General features: G+C 44.4%; 1 long non-coding RNA gene across 2 annotated transcripts; it reads right to left on the bottom strand.

The window, feature by feature from the left end:
- Nucleotides 1-128: 128 nt before the first annotated feature.
- On the bottom strand, nucleotides 129-24,674 carry LOC124722075. Of its 2 annotated transcripts, XR_007006436.1 has the most exons (3): nucleotides 24,529-24,674; nucleotides 24,362-24,428; nucleotides 129-1,502 (listed from the first exon to the last, which is right to left on the bottom strand). It is a non-coding gene; the product is annotated as an uncharacterized LOC124722075 (long non-coding RNA). The 2 variants fall into 2 exon arrangements; XR_007006437.1 differs by lacking the exon at nucleotides 24,362-24,428.
- Nucleotides 24,675-25,754: the final 1,080 nt, after the last annotated feature.

Here is a 25,754-nt window from a genome sequence, read left to right as displayed (position 1 = left end):
GAGATGGGTTGTGGAGGTCCTGTTACCTCTACCATCACTGGCAAATTTCATTATGTCTCTAAGTTTGTCATCAAATATGTGAAGTCCAGGAATCCTACTCAGTTCACTAGAAAAACAATTCAAACAAATCATATTAATGAGTTTTATTACAAAAAATTAAAAGACAATACTTAAATCTGACAATTACACAGATGTGTCACAAGCAAAGAGTGACTTACAAAATAAGCAATTTCTTCAGTATAACAGTTCCCATGTCTGTGTTACATAGAGTGTACAAGCAAAGTAATGAGCACTGACGCTTTTATCCAGCCGCTGGTCGTGAAGTGGCTATCCAACTGGAGCATCACCAGTCAGTCATGGCACTTATGTCCTCTTGACATAGGGGCTGCTGTTGTCGTGTAGTCATCCTGGAGAGGGGTCAGTCAGCGTGCGACTGGCTGACATCTTCTCACAGCCACCTCTTTTCTGTCATTCCCAAATAGCATGCTGATGCTTGACTTTATGCCGTTACATTGCTCCCCACCAAGGTGATGGACTGTCATTGTATATGGAGCACGAAAACAGTGGGGGAGGCAGCAGGGTGGACACACTAATGGACTGGAAGCTGTGGCTGCAGGGGACGTGAGACTTCCAGTCATACCCCACTATCTGGCCTGTGCACTGGTGGAAATGTCCCCCGGAAGACATCCAGAAGGGTACGTGTCCACCTCCTGAGGCCCATACCACAATGTAGAAGGCGTTGGTTACTGCGGCATTTGTGGGTCCAGCTCCATTGGTAGGACGAGAGCAGGCAGAGGAGGCAAAGGCTCCATCTGGATGGGGTTTTCCTGTGGTGTTGTGATGACACCCTCTGGCAGCTGCTGTCGCCACACTGTCCTCGGGATCTGTGAATCTGGGGGAAGAGATACAGAAGGATAACCATGCACATGGCAGTGGTGAATTTTATTGTAATGTCGGTGCTGCAATCCGTCTGGGCCTGAAATGAGATACATGCATAGGCCAATTCGACAAAGGATCTTGCCTTGCACCCACCATCTGCTGCTGCTAAAAACCCCATAAAACACAAAATCATGCAGTTCGAAGCGATACTTCCAGCCTTCTTTTGATTCTGATAAAATGTTCCACTTAACAGTTCGACTGTGGATGGAATGGTGCACTAGTTAGGTGCTGTATGCCATTGTGTTCACAGAATGATTCAAATTCATTTGATGTGAACTGAGAACCATTGTCCAACACTATGAGTTTAGGCAAATCTTCAAAGGAAACAATTGAGGACAACACCTAAAAAGTGCTATGTGACGTTGTTGAGTTCACTGGCACAGCAAAAGGAAACTTGCTATAAAAGTCTACCCAATCAACCAACATTTGTGGGTCCAGCTCCATTGGTAGGACGAGAGCAGGCAGAGGAGGCAAAGGCTCCATCTGGATGGGGTTTTCCTGTGGTGTTGTGATGACACCCTCTGGCAGCTGCTGTGGCCACACTGTCCTCGGGATCTGTGAATCTGGGGGAAGAGATACAGAAGGATAACCATGCACATGGCAGTGGTGAATTTTATTGTAATGTCGGTGCTGCAATCCGTCTGGGCCTGAAATGAGATACATGCATAGGCCAATTCGACAAAGGATCTTGCCTTGCACCCACCATCTGCTGCTGCTAAAAACCCCATAAAACACAAAATCATGCAGTTCGAAGCGATACTTCCAGCCTTCTTTTGATTCTGATAAAATGTTCCACTTAACAGTTCGACTGTGGATGGAATGGTGCACTAGTTAGGTGCTGTATGCCATTGTGTTCACAGAATGATTCAAATTCATTTGATGTGAACTGAGAACCATTGTCCAACACTATGAGTTTAGGCAAATCTTCAAAGGAAACAATTGAGGACAACACCTAAAAAGTGCTATGTGACGTTGTTGAGTTCACTGGCACAGCAAAAGGAAACTTGCTATAAAAGTCTACCCAATCAACCAACGAGTGTTCGAAAAAGATCCCGCAAAGTCTATGTGCACACATTGCCATGATGATTGTGACTTAGGCCAAGCAGAAAACATTTGTGGCTGAGCAAACTGATTTTCCAGACATGCATGGCACTGTGACATAATCTGTTCTATTTGGGTGTCCATACCCAGCCAAGTGCAGTGTTGACATACTAACTGTTTCATACAAACAATCCCCCAGTGTCCTTGGTGAAGTAATTGCAATACTTCTTTTTGCAAAGCTTTGGGGATCAGCACATGTGACTATCCACTGTCATTTTGAACAAGAATCACTCCTTTCTGTATAGCGAGGCTATGCTGACATGCAAAGTATCAGCGCGCTACTGCAATGAGTCAGGCAAAGATGTGCAAATATATTTTAGCAAAATGTTCAAATTTGAATGAGCTTCCATGGCCTGAGGAATTTTCCTATAATTCAGAGGAAAGGACTGAAGCAATTCAGAATTGTGAGCATTGATGTGACAACAAGATGCAGCAGAAGCATCAAAGTCTGTATCAGCGTCAATCGGAAGACGTGAAATTGCATTTGCATTACCATGTCGAGCTGTTGGACGATACACTCTCTCATATTGTTATTGAGACAACAACAAAGGCCATCTTTACAATTTTTGGACAGTTTGTACAGGAACCAGCTTCATAGAATAAAACGAGGACTGCAGTGGCTTGTGATCCATTTACTAAGTAGAATTTTCTGCCATACAAATAGTGGTGGAATTTGGTGACACCATACACAATAGCCAATCTTTCTCTATTTGTGAATAGTTACACTGAGATCTGGACAGCACTTTTGATGCAAAAGCAATATGCCTGTCTTTATCACCAAATCTGTGCAAAAGCACTGCACCGTTTCCATAGCACTGCACCATTTCCATAAGCGGAAGTGTCAACTTGCAACACAACAGGTAGGTCAAGATAAAAGTGTACCAAGCAGTGATCACTGAGAAATACATCTTTATATTTTTTTAAAGTTTCTTGGCGCTCATCTATCCAAACAAAGGGGATGTTCTTACGATGAAATTGATGCAATGGAGCTGCGATTTGCGTAGCATTTGATATGGACTGAACATAATAGTTCATTTTCCCTAAGACTGACTGCAATTCTGTGACATTGTGAGGAACTGGCAGGTCCTGTATGGCTAACAAATGTGACTAAAGAGGATGTACACCTTGACTGTTTATGACATGACCAAGATACTGCAACTCAGGTTTAAAACTGTCACACTTGTCCAGTGTACACTCTAGTCCTGCATCAGATAACACACGAAACAAACTACACAAATTTTCAGTGTGTTCTTCAGGTGTATGACCTGCTACAACAGTATCATCCAAATAGTTTGAACAGTTTGGTACTTGAGCAGTCGGCTGTTCCAAATACTGTTGGAAAATGGTGGGTGCAGAAGCACTGCCAAAAGGCAAATGCAAATATTTAAACAAGCCCAAATGAATGTTCACGACACATGTTTTGAGATGCTTCGTCTACTAGTATTTGAAGATAGGCATCGCGCAAATCAATTTTTGAAAAGTAATGACCAGTGCCTAATCCATTCGTGAGATCCTCTGGGGTGGCAATGGATAATTATCAATCACAGTTTGTAGGATGACTGTAGATTTAAAGTCAACACAGAGGCGAATGTGAGCTGAAGGTTTGGGGAGCAAAACCAGTGGACTTGCCCATTGACTAGCTCGTACGGACGCAATAGCTCCACTATCTTGCAATTCTTTAAGTTCAGTGGACACTTTGTCCCATAATGCAATGGGAACAGTTCTGCCCAGCAAAATTTCGGCTGAGCATTGTCTTTCATAGTAATATGTGCAATAAAATAACAAAATTGTTAGCCTTGAATAAAGCTTCAGAAAAAGTTCAGGGAATTTTTTCAGCAAGCTACCTACACTGTCTTTGGCACTGAATGCAGTCATTGACAACAGTGTTTCCTGAATGTTAACACCAAAAAAATAAAATAAATCAAGGCCAAATATGTTCTCACAATCACATGATTGTAGCACATGAAAGTCATAGTTCGCGTACACAAGTGATACATGGCGGGCAAAGTACATTTTCTGAGAACAGGGATGTCTTGTCTATTATAAGCTGTGAGGTGTGTGCTACTTTTAGAAAGGTGTGGGGAGCCTAACAGTTCATATGTGTCACGATTCAGCAATGTAACAGAGGCACTCATGTCCAACTGAAATTTCACGTGCTTCCCACTTATATGCAATTGAACAAAAAGTTTGTTGGACTGGCACAGCACTGAAGAAAGTGTTTGCTTGCTAGTTTTGCTAATGACTGCAGCAGGCTTTGAATACACTGCATTGATTACGTGAGTGGGCAGAATTCTTTTGTTTGTTCCATTGCAAACATACGGATTGTACGTGACCTTTCTCGCTCCAAGTGCAACACTGTGCTTGTCTGGGTGGGCAGTCTTGGCATTTGTGCCACGAATAGCACCGAAGGTATGACTTAATTCTATTTGCCAGGTTGATTGGTTAGTTTAAAAGAGAGGGGAAGGACGAAACTGCTAGGTCATTGATCCCTTGTTCCAAATAAAACAATGCCACAGGAATGAGAATAAAACAAGCGAGACTGACAACACAAAACGAAGAGAAAGGAAAAACCACAAGGATGAACAAAGGGCGACAAACACTTAAATGGACAAAAGGGGACAAGAAAACCACAGAAACACAATAAATAGGTAGAAGATATTAAAACGACAAAGCAGATTATGAGATGCCAGCCACTCTGCAGCACATTAAAACCTCCACCCTAAGAGCACTAGGGTGGAGGACACGGAGGGACAAAGGACATGCGCTAAAACTTAGATCAAATGATAAAACCCACGCCCAGGTATAAAAAGTATAATTAAATCACCCGATAAGGCACTGTCAGATAAAATAAGTGGCAACGAGTCCAGTAACCGAAGATTTCGTCACAGGGCAGTCAAAGTGGAACAGTGCACCAGAATATGGGCCACTGTCAACCGGGTGCCGCACTGACACTGAGGCAGATCTTCACGGTGCAGGAGGTAGTTGTGCCCAAGCATGGCCCATGTGGAGCCAGCATAGAACCACAGAGTTCCTGTGAGAGGCCCGCATGGAGGACTGCCACACATTCGTAGTCTCCTTAATGACACACAGTTTGATGTGGTTACTAAGACTATGCCATTCCGTCTCCCAAAGCCGGAAAACCTGGTGGCACAAAAACAAACGCAGGTCAGTAATTGGAATGCCAATCTCCATAAATGGTTTCCGTGTAGCCTGTTTGGCCAGCCTGTTAGCAAGTTCATTGCCTGCGATTCCGACATGTCCTGGGGTCCACACAAACACCACTGAATGACCGGACTGTTCCAGGGCATAGATGGACTCCTGCATGGTTGCTGCCAGAGGATGATGAGGTTAGCACTGGTCGATAGCTTGTAGGCTGCTCAAGGGGTCAGTACACAGAAGAAATGACTCCCCAGGGCCTGAACAGATGTGCTCAGGAACACGAGATATAGCCATCAGCTCTGTAGTGAAAACACTGTAGCCATTGGGCAAGGAATGCTGTTGAATATGTCCTCCATGGACATATGCAAAGCCGACGTGACCATCAGCCATCAAGCCATCGGTGTAAACCCCTTCATGGCCTCGGTACATGTCAAGAATCGAGAGGAAGTGACAGCGGAGATATGCGGGGTGAACTGAGTCCTATGGGCCATGCGATAGGTCCAGGCAAAGCTGCGGCCTGGGTGTAAACCATGGAGATGTATGTGAATGGACCTTGGGTATAGGTGGTAAAGGCAAGGACTCCAGTTCAGACAGAAGGGATTGGACGCCAACTGCAATTGTAAGCCCTAACCTGGGCTGCCGATGTGGGAGATGAACCACCATTTGTGGGAAAAGGAGATGGTAATTTGGTTGAGCAGGAGAACTACAAACGTGTGCAACGTAACTGGCGAGCAGTTGCGCATGCCTGACCTGCAATAGAGGGACACCAGCCTCTGCCAGGACGCTGGTCACCAGACTCGTCCTAAAAGCTCCCACCACTAGTCGAACGCCACAGTGGTGCACTGGCTCGAGTATACACAATGCTGAGGGTGCCGCCAAACCATAAACCAGACTCCCATAGTCAAGGCAGAATTGAACAAGGGCTCTCAGAGCTGCAGCAGCATACAGTGATCTGCACCCCAGTTGGTGTTCCTCAGGCAGCGGAGGTGCTGCCAGCACTTCCGCTTAAGCTGGCGAAGGAGAGGAATCCAAGTTAATTAGGCGTCGAAAACCAGTCCTAAAAATTGATATGTCTCCACTACAGTGAGGGAATCATCAGTAAGGTAGAGTTCTGGTTCCGGATGAAAGGTACAACGCCGACAGAAGTGCATAAAACATGACTTTGTGGCTGAAAACTGGAAGCCATGGGCTAGAGTCCATGACTGTGCCTTGTAGATGGGTCCCTGTAGGCGCCTCTCAGCAACACCAGTACCGGATGGAGCAGTACGAAATGCAGAAGTCGTCTGCATACAGAGAGGGTGAGACGGACAGCCCTACAGCTGCTGCTAGACTGTTAATGGCCACTAAAAATAGAGATATACTCAATATAGAGACCTGCAGGACACCATTCTCCAGGATATGGGGGTAACTATGGGAGGCGCCAACTTGGACACGGGAAGTACGAAGCGACAGGAAATTCTGGATAAAAAACGGAAGCAGGCACCGGAGACACCACTCGCATAATGTGGCAAGGATATGATGTTGCCAGGTGGTGTCATATGCTTTTCGTAAATCAAAAAAGACGGTAACAAGGTACTGGCGTCTGGGGAAGGCTGTTCGGATGGCGGACTTGAGAGACACAAGATTATCAGTGGTACAGCGACCCAGGCGGAAACAGCCCTGGCACGAAGCCAGTAGGCCACGTGACTCCAGGATCCAAACCAAACATCGACACACCATACATTCCAACAGCTTACAAAGAACATTGGTGAGGCTGATGGGCTGATAGCAGTCCAAATCAAGCAGGTTTTGGCCGGGTTCGGGGACTGGTATTATGGTGCTCTCCCGTCAGTGCAAGGGAAAGATGCCATCGCACCAGATCCAGTTGAAGATCACAAGATGTCGCTTGTAGTCAGATGAGAGATGTTTAATCATCTGACTGTGGATCTGATCTGGCCCAGGAACTGTGTCGGGGGAATGTGCAAGGGCACTGAGGAGCTCCCACTCTGTAAATGGGGCATTATTGGGTTCACTGTGGCGTGTAGTGAACAAGAGGACTTTCCCTTCCATCCATAGTTTGAGAGTGCAAAAGGCTGGGGAGGGGGGAGGGTGTCATTCTCCAACACAGAGGCACGAGCACAGCGCTCAGCAAAGTGCTCAGCAATCGCGTTTATGTTGGTAGATAACACGCCATTTATGTTGACACCGGGAACACCTGTTTGGGTCTGGTACCCAAAAACTCGTTTGATCTTTTCCCAGACTTGGGAAGGTGACACTCCTGTTTCCGTCTTTTGATAAGCTGGCAAATGTGGGAACGAAGCCGTTTAAAGTCTATGATGTGCTCCAGGGAATGGTGTCGCTTATGCCTCTGTAGAGCTCTCTGATGCTCCTTAATTGCCTCCGCGACTTCCGGTGACCACCAATGGACTGTCTTTCGCCGGGGGGCACCCTGAAGAACGAGGGATCACGTTTTCCGCCGCAGAAATGATCATTGTAGTTACCTGCTCAACCACCACATTGATGTTACCATGTGGGGGAGATTCAGCGGTGACAGCACAGGTGAAAGCATCCCAGTCTGCCTTGCTTAAAGGTCAGCTGTGCAGGCATCTGTGGGCCTGACGTTGGAGCAGTGACAGGAAGATGGGGAAGTGGTCACTACAACACAGCTCGTCATGTGCTCTCCAGTGGATAGATGGGAGAAGGCCAGGACTGCAAACTGAGAGATCAATGGCCGAATATGTGCCATGTGCCACACTGAAATGTGTGGGGGCACCTGTATTTAAAAGGCAGAGGTCGAGTTGTGACAGTAAATTTTCGACATCTCTGCCTTGACCAGCAAGCACGGTGCCACCACACAAGGGGTTATGAGTGTTAAAATCTCCCAAAAGTAGGAAAGGCTTAGGGACTTGATGAATCAGTGCAGCCAATGCATTCAGGGGTACTGCACCATGTGGAGGAAGATATACGTCTCAGACAGTCATTTCCTGCGTCATCCTTATCCTGACAGCCACAGCTTCAGGAGGGATTTGAAGTGGCACAGGTTCACTGCATACTGAGTTCAGGACATAGACACAAACTCCACCTGACACTCTGTTATAGTCGCTATGGTTCTTGTAATGCTGGGGACCAGATTTCCTGGGGGGCATTGCAGAAAGCAGATGTAAAGCTTAAGAGTTGCTGTAGCTCAGCCAGGTGGTGGAAGAAACCGCTGCAATTCCAATGAAAGATGATTTTATAGTCAGGCTGGGAAGGCATGAAGAGCGCAAGGAGGCAGGTTATGTCTCAGGGTCACCTACTGCCACCAATTGTGTATTTGTAGCCATTGTGATGGTGGATGAGGCGCCAGTGAGATCCAGGTCCACAGGGGATGGTAAGATCTCCACTGCATCCTCAGATGCAGAATTGGTAGGGAGTGGTGGTGCTGCGGCCACCAGTGAGTCCTGTTTCTTAGCAAACTTCTTCTTAGTTTGCTTGCTGTCTCGCTTCCCTTTAAGAGTTTGCTGGAAAGCTGTCTCCAAAGCAGCTTTAGGCACGGAGGAAGACCATGAAGCTCTTCATTCAGCAGCTTTTGGCTCCTTGAGCCACTGGCGAGTGTCCGTCATGGCACTATTGGAGACCTTGGGAGAGAGGGCCCCAAGGGACCCGTTCTGCACAACACAACAGGAGCCGAAGGAGGCTGTCGCTTCTCTGGCAGGGGGGAAGAGACCGATATCCCCTGCATTCAGGGGGGTCTTGATCCCAAAGTAGGTGCTTTGGGAGCAATGGAGGAAGATTTGCCTCCTACCACAAAGGGGGCAGATGTATTCTGGTGGCTTAGCGGGCCCACTGTTCGTGGCACAGAGTGAGGAACCACTGGCACTTTGGATAGCAATGGTGATGCAGCTGCAGCATATGTTGACATCAGCTGAATGGGGTGTAATCTTTCAAATTTACGTTAAGCCTCTGTGTAAGTCAACCGGTCCAGGGTCTTGTACTCCATAATTTTCCAGCCCTCTTGCAGTACTGATCAGTCTGGCGAGCAGGGAGAGTGGTGCTCTCCACAGTTGATGAAAGTGGGAGGAGGCGCACATGGAGTACGTGGGTGCAGTGGACATCCGCAGTCTCGACATGTGGCACTGGAAGTGCAGCGGGAAGACATGTGCCTGAACTTCCAGCACTTAAAGCACTGCACAGGGGGAGGGGCATATGGCTTAACATCACAGCAGTAAACCATCAACTTGACCTTTTCAGGCAATGAATCACCCTCAAAGGCCAAGATGAAGGCACCGGTAGCAACCCTGTTGTCTTTGGGTCCCCTGTAAATGCGCCAGGTGAAATGAACACCCCACCACTCTAAATTGATGTGGACTCATTGTCAGACTGCAAGAGGAGATCGCAATGGAAAATGATCCCGTGGACCATGTTGAGGCTTTTATGGGAAGTGATGGAAACAGGAATATCACCCAGCATGTCACAGGCGAGTAATACTCGGGATTGGGGTGGGGATGCTGTCTGATTCACAACTGCACTATTTTGAACCTTGGACAGTGCTATCACTTCTCAAAACTTATCCTCAAGGTGTTCAATGAAAAATTGAGGCTTCATAGGTAGAAAGAAGTCCCCATCAGTTCTGCTCCAGACTAAAAACTGAGGCGAATATGGCTCTGTCCGTTCTGTAGCCCTACGTTCTTCCCATGATATAGTGAGGGAGGGAAACGGTTTAGGGTGAGACCTGTTGGCATTGTACTTGATCCTGCCCTTCTCAGAGACTGCTAGGGCCATAAGGTCACCAGCAAGAAATGACTTAGTCCACTTCACTGGGGGTCATCCACCCTGATGCCACCCACTCTGATCAGGGGCTCTCCACACAGGCACCACCCAGCCACAGCAAAGGCCAACTGGCATGATGGCCATTGCCGGGAGTCCTGATGCCCCAGGAAGGCAGGCATCTACTCCTCAGCATACATAGGGAGTTTACAGCTCAGGCATCAGCAGTGTGATCCCTCTGTTGTCAGAAGGCTACCACCAAATGGGTAAATGACAGCCCCACCACAATGGACTGGCTACCATGCTGGATATTGGGTGCAGAGAAATCCAATATTGTTACAGGGTGAAAGAGGACAGGAGACAATGGAAGAAGGTGACATACTCCGGAAAGTGTCCACACCCAAATAGTTGAATCGCTGGTGGAGATGCAAAGCCATGACAAGAGATTCAGGAGATCGAATCTAAGGGCACTATGGATAACTCATGCACCACATAAGGCATCATTCCCCATATGGCCTGCACTTCTGTAGAATTTTGAAAGTGGCTGGTCAAACTATAGAAAGGGACCTCAACTCGTAGGGCCGAAAAGTGTGAGACTCCTTTTAGTCACTTCTTACGACAGGTAGAAATACCTTGGGCCTATTCTAACCCCCACACCCACAGGGGATCTATTAACCTGTTTAGAGAGCTGTTTACATGGCATGGTGCACATGAACTGTTTCTGCCTAAAGAGCCAGTCACGAGCAAGGGACGACTCAACCTGGCTGCTCAAATTTATCGGCGAACACTGTACCTGAATCATACTCATCTTGTATTTGCATGTGTTGAAAGGATGGATATGACTGTTTCAAAATCTGTTCTCTAAGTCTGACATCAGTTACATTGTACACGATCGCATCACATAACATAACATCAGAAAAATAAAGCACCACAAGCACATTTGAATTTGCATTTCTTCGTCATACCCATCAAATCTGTTACACACTGACGATACGTTTTTTCTGACCTTTCCCTGTAATGAAAGAATGGTACCTAGCTGCCACTACATTGACTTGTTGGTCATAATAGTTAGAGAATCTACAACCTGATCATAGGAAAGTTTACTCAGAGTGGCATTAGGGAACAATTTCTGAATGAAGCAAAAAACTGCGCTTCCTACTGTTGGTAAAAAGTATTGTAGTTTCACAGTAACTGGTACTTTCGTCTCTGTGGCAATTTCAAAGCCACTGTAAATGCTCAATGCCTTATCGACACTTACCCTATGCCTCGACCTGAAGAATTGTTCACTAAACTTGCTGGAGGCCAGTATTTTTCTAAACTTGACCTGTCAGAAGCTTATCATCAACTTCCTCTCGACGCTGCTTCCCGGCAGTTTCTGGTCCTTAACACGCCTTTCGGCCTCTATCAATACCAATGATTGCCATTCGGGGTTGCCAGCGCCCCTGCTTTCTTTCAGCGATTCTTGGAACAATTATTGCTCACTGTCCTTGGGTGTATAAATTACCAGGACGACATTGTTGTCACTGGCTCCACCACTGACGAACATCTTCAAAATCTCCGCACACTTTTTCATGTCTTACAGACAGCCGGTCTTAAGTGTAATCTTCAGAAATCTAAATTTTTTCAGGCATCTATCACGTACTTGGGGTTTCAACTCTCTCGGGATGGTATTCATCCGCTTCAGCAAACTGTCGCTGCGATCAATGCCCTTCCTCACCCTACATCTGTTAAGGAACTGCAGGCCTTCTTGGGGAAAATAGCATACTATCACAGGTTTTCACCGTCTGCTGCTTCGGTGGCTCAGCCGTTGCATTGCCTGTTGCATAAAAACATGCCTTTTCACTGGTCCTCGTCATGCGATGCGGCTTTCCAGAAATTGAAGACTATGCTGAAACAGGCCTCGTGCCTGGCTACTTATCGACCTGGCCAATGTCTTGTTCTTGCCACGGACGCCTCTCAATACAGGGTTGGTGCAGTCCTTGCGCACTGTTTTTCTGACGGTTCTGAACAACCCATGGCTTATGCCTCCAAAATGCTCACGGATGCCCAACAAAAGTATTCTCAAATTGAAAAAGAAGCTTTGGCCATTATTTATGTTCTTCATAAGTTTGGTGTTTTTCTCTATGGATCCAAATTTCATCTTGTTACGGATCACAAACCACTTGTTTCCTTGTTTCATCCATCAACATCACTTCCCGACAAGGCTGCACACCGCCTCCAGCGTTAGGCTCTTTACTTGTCTCGTTGTAATTATGAGATTCATTTCCGGTCGACGGCTCAACATGCGAATGCTGATGCACTGTCTCGCCTTCCCATGGGTCCTGATCTGGCATTTGATAGGGACGAACTTTTGTGTTTCCACCTGGATGTTGCCAAGCAGCGGGTTGTGGACGGATTCCCCATCACTGGGGACCGGCTGGCGGCTGCTACGGGTTCTGACCTTACCCTCTCCCGGGTTTTACGCTGTATTCAGAAGGGTTGGCCAGATCGTCCATCCGCTAAGACTTCTGATCTTGCGGAACTACTACACTTTGCGTTACCGCCTCACGGCTAGGGATGGTGTTATCCTCTTTTCCACCGAAAATGCTTCTCCGTGTGTTGTGGTACCTGCGTCTTTGCATGCTTCGGTCTTGCGCCTCCTTCACCAAGGGCACTGGGGTGTCTCTCACAGAAAATTTCTGGCGTGCCGTCATGTGTACTGGCCCAGCATCGACTCTGAAATTGCACACATCGTCGCTGCCTGTGGCCCTTGTGAGTCACACGCCGCCACCCTGAAGTCATCTTTGTCACTGTGGCCTTCGCCTGAGAAGCCCTGGGAGCGTATTCATGCTGACTTCACGGGACCTTTTTTAGGTACACCTACTCTAACTTTCCTTTCATTGTCCGTTGCACGTCGCCTACCACCGCAGCAACCGCCAATGCCCTAGCTCGCATTTTCTCTTTGGAAGGCCTTCCCTCTACTCTTGTCACTGATAATGGTCCACAATTTGCCTCTTCCGATTTTTCGGATTTTTGTGCCCGTCATGGCGTCATGCATGTCACGGCCCCTCCGTTCCATCCACAGTCAAACAGTGAGGCTGAACGACTGTTCGCATATTTAAAGCTCAGATGAGGAAACTCCTGACTTCTTCTGCTGCTGACGATGCCCTTCTCCAATTTCTGGCTTCTTACCGTTTCACCCCCATGGGCGACCACAGCCTGGCTGAGCTCTTACACGGCTGACAGCCCTGCACGCTACTTCATCTTCTGCAGTCTTCCACTTCACGTCCGCAGGTGCCTTTGCTTGACCGGTTCACCGCCAGCTACCTTGTATGGGTACGAGGATATGGCAGGCGGCCAAAATGGTGTCCTGGCCGCATCTTACGACACCGTGGCCGACGCCTGTATGAAATCCAGACAGACACGGGTGTTGCAGTGCGTCATTCGGACCAGCTTCAGCCTCGTGTGCCGACGACACCTGTTCCGGATGCCACTACACCACCTTCGGCTCTACCTGACGCTCGGGATCCTGGAATCTCTCATTGCTCACAACGCAGTCCTCTCACCATCATATCGGTGCCAGCACAAGAACTGACGCCAACAGGAGACATGCCCATGCAGGAACCAGATGACCATCATCTGTCGGAGCAACGCTACTCACCTCCTCCTTCCACAGACGCGGACACATCACCCATGTCTCCTGTTATAACAACCGAACTTGCCGCAATGGGCAGATTGGTACACAGCGCCCCAGCAGATTCGACCCCCACGTCTCCTGTCATCTCGACCCGTTATCATCGGGGACACTTCCGTCCGTACGGGAAGCCTCCTCCTCAAGAATTTACGGCCGGTCAAACAACACCTATGTATGTTAGCAATCTACAGGCCACCTCCATCAAGACCTGTGCAAAAACTTCAAAGGGGGGGAAAGTGTTGTGACTCGCCGATCTTTCAAAGTGCCACCGTGCAGTTACGCGCCTCCTCTACACACGGTGCTGTCTGCCAGCCATGCAGCAGCAGTGCCACCTAAGCGGCCAGCCAGCCAGCGGCCACCTCGGACTCAGTTAATGATTTGACTGTTAAAGTGACACACGTCTTACTCTGTTTACTTGATCTGTGACTTTCATGTATTGTGTCGTCCTTGAAATATATTTGTTCAACTTGAAGTTATAACACGACCCCTCACATGGTTCCATTGCTAGCAGTTATCTTTGCAGACATGTACAGCTGTGCCTGCTGTAATGAAAGAAGTGATGATTGACATAGATCAGCATATGAATCCTCTTCTGCTAATCACTCCTTATTCACAGTGTCTTCATCTAAACTTGTGTCATGTACATAATCATCATCTTCGTCAGTGAAGTCAATTTCCAATTCAACTTCATAATTTTCTTTGTTTTCCACTTACTGTGTCTAATGTTTGCTGTAATCTGTCATTCTAACCACATATGTGTAATGCAAACATGGAATATTACTTTAGTATGATTGACTGCTTTAATACTACCTATGTACATATTGTTTACTGACACACTCTATACCCTCATGAGTTTGTCACAGTTGGATCAATGAAGTAAGAAATAAATAAATAAGAGATGTAACACTTTTTCATCAGAAAGTCTACGCTGATGACACATGTTCGAAAACGTGCTTTGTGGACAAAAAAGATATAAACTATGGTTGACTGGAATTTCCATGTGCCAAATTGCAACACTGAGAAGCAAATGCGCTGCATGACTGCTGACTGTTGCCACTCCATTGTTGGATGATCTACATACATTAAAAAAGGAAATTACAGTGGGTTCGAATTGACCCCTTCCGCCATTCTAGGTATATTGAATGAAATGTTGAAAAAATATAAGTATTCTGCAAATCCTAATACATGACTGCAAAGAGGAGAAAAAAATTAGGAAAATTCATTTGATTTTGTTAATGAAGTAAATAAATCAGATACGACAATGAAGGAAAAAATATGACAGATGTCTTTTGACCACTTCCACTGTTTTACTGTCAAATGTCACACTTGAGCAGTGATACACATTGCACAGTACAGTTCGTTTAATGTGGAATCACACCATAGCTTTCATATTGCAATTCTTCTGTAATTTGTAGCTGAATCCATTTATGTTATGACATTTTCAGCACCATATAGTGGGAAAATTTTCATAAATTTTTATTGTTTCCATCACATTTCTGTAATAACTTCAAGTTGAACAAATATATTTCAAGGAAGACGCAATACATGAAAGTCACAGATCAAGTAAACAGAGTAAGACGTGCGTACACTTTAACAGTCAAATCATAACTGAGTCCAAATCTAGCGGTCGCTGGCTGGTTGGCCGCTTAGGTGGTGCTGCTGCTGCATGGCTGGCAGACAGCGCCGCATGTAGAGGATGTGCGTAACTGCACGGCCGCACTTTGAAAGATGCAACAGGTGATGCAACGGCTGAGCCACCGAAGCAGCAGATGGTGAAAACCTGTGATAGTATGCTATTTTCCCCAAGAAGGCCTGCAGTTCCTTAACAGGTGTAGGGCAAGGAAGAGCATCGATCGCATTGACAGTTTGCTGAAGCGGATGAATACCATCCCGAGAGAGTTGAAACCCCAAGTACGTGATAGATGCCCGAAAAAATTTAGATTTCTGAAGATTACACTTAAGACCGGCTGTCTGTAAGACATGAAAAAGTGTGCGGAGATTTTGAAGATGTTCGTCAGTGGTGGAGCCAGTGACAACAATGTCGTCCTGGTAATTTATACACCCAAGGACAGTGAGCAATAATTGTTCCAAGAATAGCTGAAAGAAAGCAGGGGCGCTGGCAACCCCGAATGGCAATCATTGGTATTGATAGAGGCCGAAAGGCGTGTTAAGGACCAGAAACTGCCGGGAAGCAGCGTCGAGAGGAAGTTGATGATAAGCTTCTGACAGGTCAAGTTTAGAAAAATACTGGCCTCCAGCAAGTTTAGTGAACAATTCTTCAGGTCGAGGCATAGGGTAAGTGTCGATAAGGCATTGAGCATTTACAGTGGCTTTGAAATCGCCACAGAGACGAATATCACCATTTGGCTTAGCAACGAAAATGACAGGAGAGGACCACTCACTGGAAGTGACAGGAAGCAAGACCCCTGAAGCAGTGAGACAATCCAGCTCCCGTTTGACCTGATCACAAAGGGCCACAGGAATGGGTCAAGCCCGAAAAAACTTAGGCCGAGCAGTGGGTTTGAGCGTGATATGAGCTTCAAAGTCGTTTGCATGGCCTAACCCAGGACAAAAAAGGGACGACAATGTCGTCAACAAGGTATCCAGTTGAGAATAAGGAATAGCATCAGAGACGATATTGACAGAGTCATCTATGGTGAACCCAAAAACACGAAAGGCATCGAAACCAAAAAGATTCTCTGCGTTACTATGGTCGACCACAAATATGGGAACAGTGTGAACGACAGATTTGTAAGATACCTCAGCATCAAATTGTCTCAAGAGAGAAATCTTCTGTTTATTGTAAGTCCGTAATTGCCTAGTGACAGGTGACAGGATTGGAGAACCCAACAGAAGATACGTCTGAGAATTGATGATAGTGGCAGCAGAACCAGTATCCACCTGCATGCGAACATCTTGACCAAGTATTTGGACAGTGAGGAATAACTTCCCTGAAAGGGAAGAAGTACAATTGACAGACAACACAGAATCAGAATCAGTGTCATGTTCATGAACATCATATATGCGGTCGGATTTGCAAACGGATGACACATGACCGTTTTTTTTGCATTTGTGACACACGGCCCAACGTTGTGGACAATCTTCTCGTGAATGTTTTGTAAAACACCACGAACATGAAGGAAGTTGCCGTGGGTTTTGCTGTAGTTTCTTAGAGGTTTGTTTACGGTTAGGCCGAGGCTGCGCTTGGGAGTGTACTGCGGCCACGTCGGCCGGCGGGGACACGCCACACGCTTCGTCAACAGTGCACAGAGGTTGTATTCCCCCGACGTCACCCCAGGCCTCTATTTGCGCTCCAGCAATGCGAGGAATTTCAAAAGACTGAGCGATGGATAGGACTTCATCTAGAGTTGGATTTGCCAACTGAAGGCACGTTGCCAAACTTCTATGTCGGGCGCCGATCGGATAATAGCATCCCGTACCATGGAATCGGCGTAGGACTCTTTGTGAACTTCAGTAACAAATTGACACTTTCTACTGAGGCCGTGAAGTTCAGCAACCCAAGCGCGATAGGATTGATTTGGTTGTTTTTGACAACGATAAAAGGCAACACGAGAGGCTACCACATGCGTATGCTTTTGAAAATAGGCGGACAGAAGTGAGCACATTTCAGCAAAGGACAAAGACGCAGGATCTTTCCAAGGAGCCGATTGCGACAACAACCGATACGTTTGAGGTGAAATCCATTAAAGGAACAGAGACTTACAAGTTTGTTCGTCCACGACATGAAATGCCAAGAAGTGCTGTCAAAGACGTTTTTCGTAATCAGACCAGTCTGCCGCCGTCTCGTCATAAGGAGGAAAAGTAGGTAGAGACAACGGCGAGAGACGCCCCGCATTTGATGCCGCGACGAAATCACGAATCGCATTTGTGAGAAGCGTTTGCTGTTCTATAAGACCTTGCAATAGTTGCTCTAAAGTAGCCAAGGAAACATGTGGATCAACGATGGAAAAGAAAAATCACTACCTCATCACCAATTGTAATAACTTCAAGTTGAACAAATATATTTCAAGGAAGACGCATTACATGAAAGTCACAGATCAAGTAAACAGAGTAAGACGTGTGTAAACTTTAACAGTCAAATCATAACTGAGTCCAAATCTAGCGGTCGCTGGCTGGTTGGCCGCTTAGGTGGCGCTGCTGCTGCATGGCTGGCAGACAGCACCGCATGTAAAGGACGCGCGTAACTGCGTGGTGGCACTTTGAAAGATCAGTGAGTCACAACAATTTCCCATTTCTTTGATAATATTCCATTCAAATTTGACATCGGTCTGAGTAGCTATTCTTTTTTTATGGCATTTTGAACCTGGAACTTTAATTATAATCACCCTGTCGTATGAAAATAAACATAAGTCTGATATGACCTGCTGATGACAAAAAGGGAAGAGGACATATACTTTCATAGGGCCAATCCACAGAACAACTTACAGGAAGCTGCAGTGAGCATACTGTTACCTTCTCATAAACATATATAATGAGTGAAATTGTTTGCAAATCTGTGATGAGGAGAACAAGTAAGACATGATGTTCATCACTTTATTAATAAAGGTATTACCTAACCAGGTAGCTGAGCATATTAAAGCAGCCCTTCTGAGATGTGAGGTGGTGAGCTTGATCCAGATTTAATCTGACTTGTGGATTAATGATGAGGGCTGCTGAGTTGGCCAGACAGGATGTGGTTTTTAGACTGTTTCCCACATCCAACGAGGTAAATGCTGGTCTGGTATGCACATTCTGCCTCAGCTACATGCTATGCAAACTTTTAGCAAACATTCTTACACTTGAACATAAATCTAGATGCAGGTGGTAGGTGGGGTACACCAATTCTATCTTGGGGGGGGGGGGGGGGGGGGGGGCATTTGGAAGGGCATCTGGCCAACACTTACCACTAACATTGCTCAAACACTTATAAATACTGACCCTGTAGAAGAAATGGGAAAAGGGAAAAGAAGAAGAACAAGAAAAGTAAAGCTATTAACCCTTTAACAGCTCTCTTGTAAGTAAGTTAATCCTTTTTTGTGGATGGTGTAAACACTCTCCACAGGAGTGTTGCAATACATCTCTTTGAGACAAATGCAAGGAGATTTTACCTGCATTTGTATCCTCGCTCCTTCCATATGGATCTCGATCCTGTTCGTGTTCAACGGTAACACTGGAACAATCTTATTAATGTAGTCTAGGTATCACTCTCCCCTTTACTTTGTGCTTAGGAACCTGTTGCAGTTGGGGGAGGAATTTGCAGAACTCTTAAGAGATTTCTGGGAAACCTCTAAAGCCATTCAACTTGTATTTATTGAACTGTGTTCAGCATATGGTAAAACCTCAATTCTGCAATTGGACAATTTATGCCCTGGTCTCTTTGAAGTACCTTTCTACAATTTTAAGCTCTTTCATAGTTGACTGTTTATTTCTAGATGGGAACACACTGTTTTATATCATTCATGTGATAGTGGAGGAATTTGCACAGTTTTACTTTGCTCAACATTTTATTGGAGAAGATACAGTTCTTTCAATGGATACATTTTTTGTTAGTACATGTACATATTTTACTACTCAATCCAGAATACTCTGTATTGCTGAATTCAATGTGGAAGACTGTACCTTATAATTCCTTTTCATGTGCACTTTATATTTGATGGGTAAGTTTTACCTCTTTTATCTTCTGCCTTACAATATAAAACAACTATCCAATTAAAACCACTATCTCTACTTTACACTGTTAATTACTTGGACAGTTAAAACAAGTAAGCTACGTTCTCTTCTATATTTATGTAGGAATATACTATATTTACTTGACGCTGCATGTCAAGACAATATGGTCATTGAGCTAGAACAGTTTGTCGTAATACAAGCACAGAAGAAACAGGCACAAACAGATGACACACAAAATTAATATGAAGGGAAAAAGTGCAAGTACTAAGACTGGTTGCTTACAGGCAGAATAGAATAAAATGCAAAAGAATGAATGGGAGATCGAAATAGAAGTAATTGTTCCCTGTCACTCAAGGAGAAGGAAGGCTAATGCAAAACAAGGAGATGATATAAATAAGAAAAAAGAAATGAAGATTAGGTTTTAACATCCCATTGATGACCATAAAGAAGGATAATGTCTGGGAAGAAACAGAAAGTATGAAGACGAAATTATAAGAAAGAATTCTGTAAAAATTCAGATGGCAGTAATCACATCAACAAAGAGTCTAAAACACATTATGCATCTGCAAAACATTTTAAAAATATAGGAAACCTCAAGTACGCAGCTGGGATGTTCAACAGAAAGTAAGCAATTCAGTAGACATGAGAGGAGGTCTGAAGGAAGAAGCGCAGATGGAAATATGGAAGCATCCGATCCCGCCCGTCTGCTTTGACCCATGACGTCACAAATATGGCGGAAACGACCATAAACCATGATTCCAATATGGCGCATATAAAGTAGTTACATACACATTATGTGGACGAAAATACATCAAAAAGCAAACATACACACGTTCCACAAAAAGTCTGACACTAACGGGACAGGCGCGGGAAATAGGGGGTTTTTGGGTGGGGACAAACTAAATATAAACAAATTTAGACACCCACCCCCATACAAAACCACGCAAAATGAGGAAAAAAACCAACATCACAAAACTCCCCAAATACCACTAAACACAATATTATCTGGAATTGGACATTTCCCTTGACCTATATAGCTCAACAGCAGCTCCCGATCTCATAAATTAGGACCTAACACTTCCCTTGACCTATCTAGCTCAAAAACATCTCCCGATACCAAAACCAACATTCCCAGCCACACATTGGGATCGAACACTTCCCTTGGCCTGTTATCCTTACATCACCTCCACATACAGCCGTCCCTAGTCCGAGACGCCGGAACTTTAAGTAAGCCTCATTTCTTCACAGCATACCGAACACTTCACGACTTCATCCAAAAATCCGAATAGTTGAAGAAATTTTATTAGAGACAACGCACTGTCCCCCATCATAGCTGACAACCAAAAACTGTTGACCCTGTCAGTCATATCCATACCTACCAAAGACATAAAAAAGCAATTTACCAAAATTCACACGACGCCACACTCCCAAACTAAACCAAAAACATCACCTAACACACCACCAGAGAGACCACCGATCGCATCAAAACGACACCTACAAACACGCCACTCTCACTAACTAAATTCCGTGCCATCATGACGTCATACACAACAACAGCCTTACGTCACAGGTCAAAGCCGATGGGTGGGATCGGACGCTTCGGTCGACTCGCGCAGACTGGTAAATCATGATTCATGGAGTTACAAATTTCTTGATAGTAATTAAAGCACCGATTGTATGAGACAGCATGGCACATTAGTAAGAATGCATCACTTGCTGACAAGATAGAAGAGGACAAACCATTCCATACAGCTAAATGTCAAAAAACTAATTGAGACTCTTGCTGTCTCAGAGTAATGCTTGTAGTATGTGTGACTACATACTGGTGTGACTGTGCTATAAAGAGTAGTTTACAAACAAAAGTGAAATTTTATAAAGTTTATTTATTTGTGTAGTCAGACCACATTGGACTACTGCAGCATTGGAAGACCTAGTGACAGGAACAACCAAATGAAAAAACAATTGATTCAGTTGGTTACTGGAAAACAGTCATCTAATTTGGTTGTAGTTTCACGTGTCAGCAGAATTATTCATTCATTATTTTGAGCAAAACTACTCTATGTGAGCAAACAAATGAAAACAATTTAATCAGTCGGTTGTAGCTATACGAACTGATTGGACTAAACATTCAGTCTTTTGAGTGAAACCAGTATGTGGGAGCAACCAAATGAAAACCGTCAATGCAGACCAGCATATTCAGTTCTGAGCAGACACATTCAATCAATTTGCCATTGTTAAAGCATTATTGTTGTGTTGTACCCTGATGGAGGTTGCAACATACATACATGAATCCCTCAGTTAGATAGCAAGTGGTGTGGGATTTTTCAGATCCACCAATGCTTTGGCACACTAGAGGCTTCATGCAAAGGAATAAGTTGACAACAGGGTTCAGGGTTTAGCTGAGGTTTATCAGGTCTCTATGGTTGGAGACAGCATACAAACTCGGGTATAAGGCTAGGGAGGTACAAATGAAGAAATGAGGTTCTGGTTTGGTACCTTGGTCTGATTTTATTGCTTCTTCCTGAGCTTACGTGAACATGCTGAAGAGCACAGTCACTGGGTCACAATTTTAATGAGTGGAGAACAGAGATGAGGCTTCTAGACACTCAAATTACTAGAATAAATAGCCTGCCTGCCCTATCACTTAGACTAGAATCATGAAAGGGAGCCAGTTTCTTATTGCTCAAATTGAACCCTCAGGTCCTGTATACATCACACTTTAAATGACAATAGTCATAGCTACAAGTAAGCCATGATAGACGAACTACCCACAGGTATGTACAGGCAAGAATGCAAGTCTTTCTTAGGGGACAAGCTTAATTGAATACGCATATTTCCCTTGCATAATTCTCTGCTGCCAGTTGATGGTCACCCAAGACTCATCTGCTGTCAGGAACTCTTGAATCAACTCCGTCCTGCTCATCAACTGGTGGCATCTTTATACTGTGTTGTGGTTGTTTGCTTATAGATGGTACGTGATCATGTCACATTTTTACCCACAATTTGCAACCAGCCAGCTTGAAATTATTGGTTTCTTAATGCTCGTCACCTCATACTGATATCGCTAAAGTTTCAAACACTGTACATCTCTGCCTAGGTTTCCAGACTGTAATTGTTAAAATTGTTACCAAGATGACTTTTTTGCTGGCAATCCTTTCATGATTTAGTCATTACTCATTTCTTAATGCTTGTGACCTCATATTTGTCTGGTGAAAGCATTAAGCCCGATACATCTCCATCTAGGTTTCCAGGCTTTCCTTGTTAAAATTCTTACCCAGACGACTTATTATATTTTTGTTGATCATCCCTCTATGAGTCGGTTATTACAGTTGACTGAACTCTGTTATTGCCTCACACACACACACACACACACACACACACACACACACACACACACACACACACAGGATTTAACTTTTACAAGCTTTCGGGGCCAGTGGCTCCATTTTCTGGCAGAAGAGTTGAAGAGGAAGGAAGAGAGGTGAAGGAAAAGGACTGCAGAGATTTAGGGAAACGGGTATAGTTCAGAAAAGTCACCCAGAACCTCGGGTCAGGGTAGACTTACAGGACGTGATGAGAAAGAAAGACTGATTGTTGGGGACTGTAACGGGCAAGATTTGAAAATCTGGGAGCTTAAAGATGGAAGACAGGGTAATACACAAGACAGAGGTTACTACTAAAACATCATGCATGCCTTAACAAAAGTGAAAAGCTAAGTGCATTGTATGTAACAGGGGTGGCAGGCAGGACAGCAAATAATAAACAAGCCAGAAAACGGAACATGTAGAAAACTAAAATGGAGTGAAGAAAGGACAAGTTACAGGAAAGAAATGCTGAGATGGAAGGAATTAATGTAAATTAAGGCCAGGTGGATTGCGAGAACCAAGGACATGTACTGCTAGTTCCCACCTGTGGAGTTCTGAGAAACTGGTACCTGTGTGGTGCAACAGGCGCAGAGATCACGACTGTCATGATGTACAGCACACTCTGCAACAGGATATTGTTTGTTGCCTGTATACACCCTCTGCCTGTGTCTATTCATCCTGACTGATAACTGGGTAGTAGTCATGCCACTGTATAAGGCTGAAGAGTGTTTAAACAACATCTGGTATATGACATGTGTTGTTTCACAGGTGGCTCGCCCTGTGATAGTATATTTTTGCCAGTTACATGGTGGGAATAGGTGGTGGTAGGAGGGTGCATAGGGAAAATCCTGCAGCGGGGACAGTCACAGGAGTAGGAGCCCCAGGGTAGGGAGATGGGTGCAGAAGGAGCATAGGGTCTGACAAGGATATTGCGGAGACCAGGTGACGAAAAGCTATTCTAGGTGTGGCTGCCAAAACCTCACACAGAATGGATCACACTTCAGTCCATGATTTTAGGAAGTCATGGCCTTGGCGAAGAAGCTGATTGATACATTCAAGACCAGGATAATACTGGGTGACAAGTGGAGTGTTCCAAAGTGTGACATACAGTATTTGCAAGGATGATTCATATTATGAAACTATATTAACTAAAAAAATTCAAAGAAAATTAATTAATGATGACACATTTTTCTTGCTAAGAAAATACTTCCAATAAGCTACAGTATATGGTTTAAAAGCAAGTGAGTAAATCACTAAACAATTAAAAAAATGTATCTTATATGCTTTGTCCTCATGTCACCTCAGCATTACCAAAATAGAATTATCGGTGGTGGGTGTAAACCAACAGGAAAAGGAGAAGAGCTTCAATAAATTTAAACAGAAAAGTAATTGTTAAATTATTTAAACATAGATTTATAATGTAGTACCAATTACTAAGCTCTTTTAAAAAGTCCCAATTGATTGAAAGTAGAATGAAAAAGTCATATCCATGTTTGGTTTGCAGCTCCTTGTATTGGCCGTGTTTGCAGTTAACATTTTTGGGATTTGAGGTCCGCCTGATACGCAAAGCACCGTTTTTCTCAGTACCCAAACATGTTTCGGCACCACTGTGCCATCATCTGTGGGTTTTCGTTTTTATTTATTCTGCAATGTGAACATTTTTGTTACATGATTATAAAATTAAGTGCATTTTTAGTTCAAACAACAGATCGTTTCTTTTTGTAAATACCTTTACATTTGGTGAGCATGAATTTACTGGACCACTCTTGTGTTAATTATTACAGGTAGCTTGTCATCTGCAACCAAACGATGTTGATGAGAAAGTTTTTTGCTGAGAGTTAACCTATATTCTAGAGTGTAATTTAGTTTTTCGCGCCTATTTTCGTATTTACTTACGTTTTCGTGTGACAAGCACTTCCAATCTCCGCATCATGCTGAGATGTTGTGATGCATACGTAACTATAGCAAGTATTTCCCACAAATTACGTAGTAAAACGCTTTTCACTACACCAGAACACAGTGTGATCGTGATTTGTTGTGTGTCCCAGCCCAGTCAGTGTTCATTTGTTTACCAGAGAGTTTGGCGCCAAATTTGAATTTTATTTGCATTTTATATTTGTGTGTGTTTCTTAGCTGTGCTTCTTGTCTTTTATATGGTATTCCTATTTGTGTGCAAATGGTGCGTCTTTTTAGTATATTTATTTTTCGTGTGTGTGTGTGTGTGTGTGTGTGTGTGTGTGTGTGTGTGTGTGTGTGTGTAGGCTTTATTGTAAAGTTCCTTTTAATGTGTTAAATAGTTTTAGTATATTTATTTTTCGTGTGTGTGTGTGTGTGTGTGTGTGTGTGTGTGTGTGTGTGTAGGCTTTATTGTAAAGTTCCTTTTAATGTGTTAAATAGTGTGCCCTTGCAGAGTGTAGTGTATTCGTTTAAGACCTGTTTTCCTTCCACTATTGCCTTCTTTATATGGAAATTTTCCTCAATGGTCAGTTTGCTGTATAGGCTGTGGCTGGGTTTTAGTATTCTAAGTCTGCTTCTATTGTGGTTGGGTGGTGGTTGTTGGCTATAAGGTGGTCAGCAAATGTGCTATGGGAGCTGTTGCTTTTTAAAGCTCTGAGATGTTCTGAATATCTTGTTTTGAAGTTTCTGCATGTTTGTCCTATGTATACTGACTGGCAAGTGTTGCATGTGAGTTCATATATTCCTGACCTGTTAAATTTATCCAGGGGTGTTTCTTGTGTTCTGGTCTTTTTCTGTCTTGTGTTCTCCATCCTGTATCCTATTTGGAGTCCCTGTTTCTTTAATATGTTGCCTATTCTGTGAACAATCTTGTTATTGTGGGTGAGTATGTGCCATTTTGTTTTGTGTGTGTGTTGTTGCTCTTTTGTGGCTTGTGTGTGGTCATTGTTTGTGTTTTGTGTTGTTCTGTGCTGGGTAAGGATTTGTGTGTGTGTGTGTGTGGTGGGTTCATTTTTGTACTGTTTGCATGTTTTTGGTTTAACTTGCCTACCATATGGGTAGTGTAATCATTTTCCACTGCTATTTGTTTTTTTGTGTTTAGTTCTTGTGTTCATGCAGGCGATGGCGTGATGAACCATCCCTGTTTCTTCTTCTCTTCCTAGCAA

The sequence above is a fragment of the Schistocerca piceifrons genome, chromosome X, assembly GCF_021461385.2.
Source record: "Schistocerca piceifrons isolate TAMUIC-IGC-003096 chromosome X, iqSchPice1.1, whole genome shotgun sequence".
In the NCBI taxonomy this organism is placed as follows: Eukaryota; Metazoa; Arthropoda; class Insecta; order Orthoptera; family Acrididae; genus Schistocerca; species Schistocerca piceifrons.
Note: the sequence above shows the minus strand (reverse complement) of the source record. Positions and strands in the feature narration are given on the sequence as shown.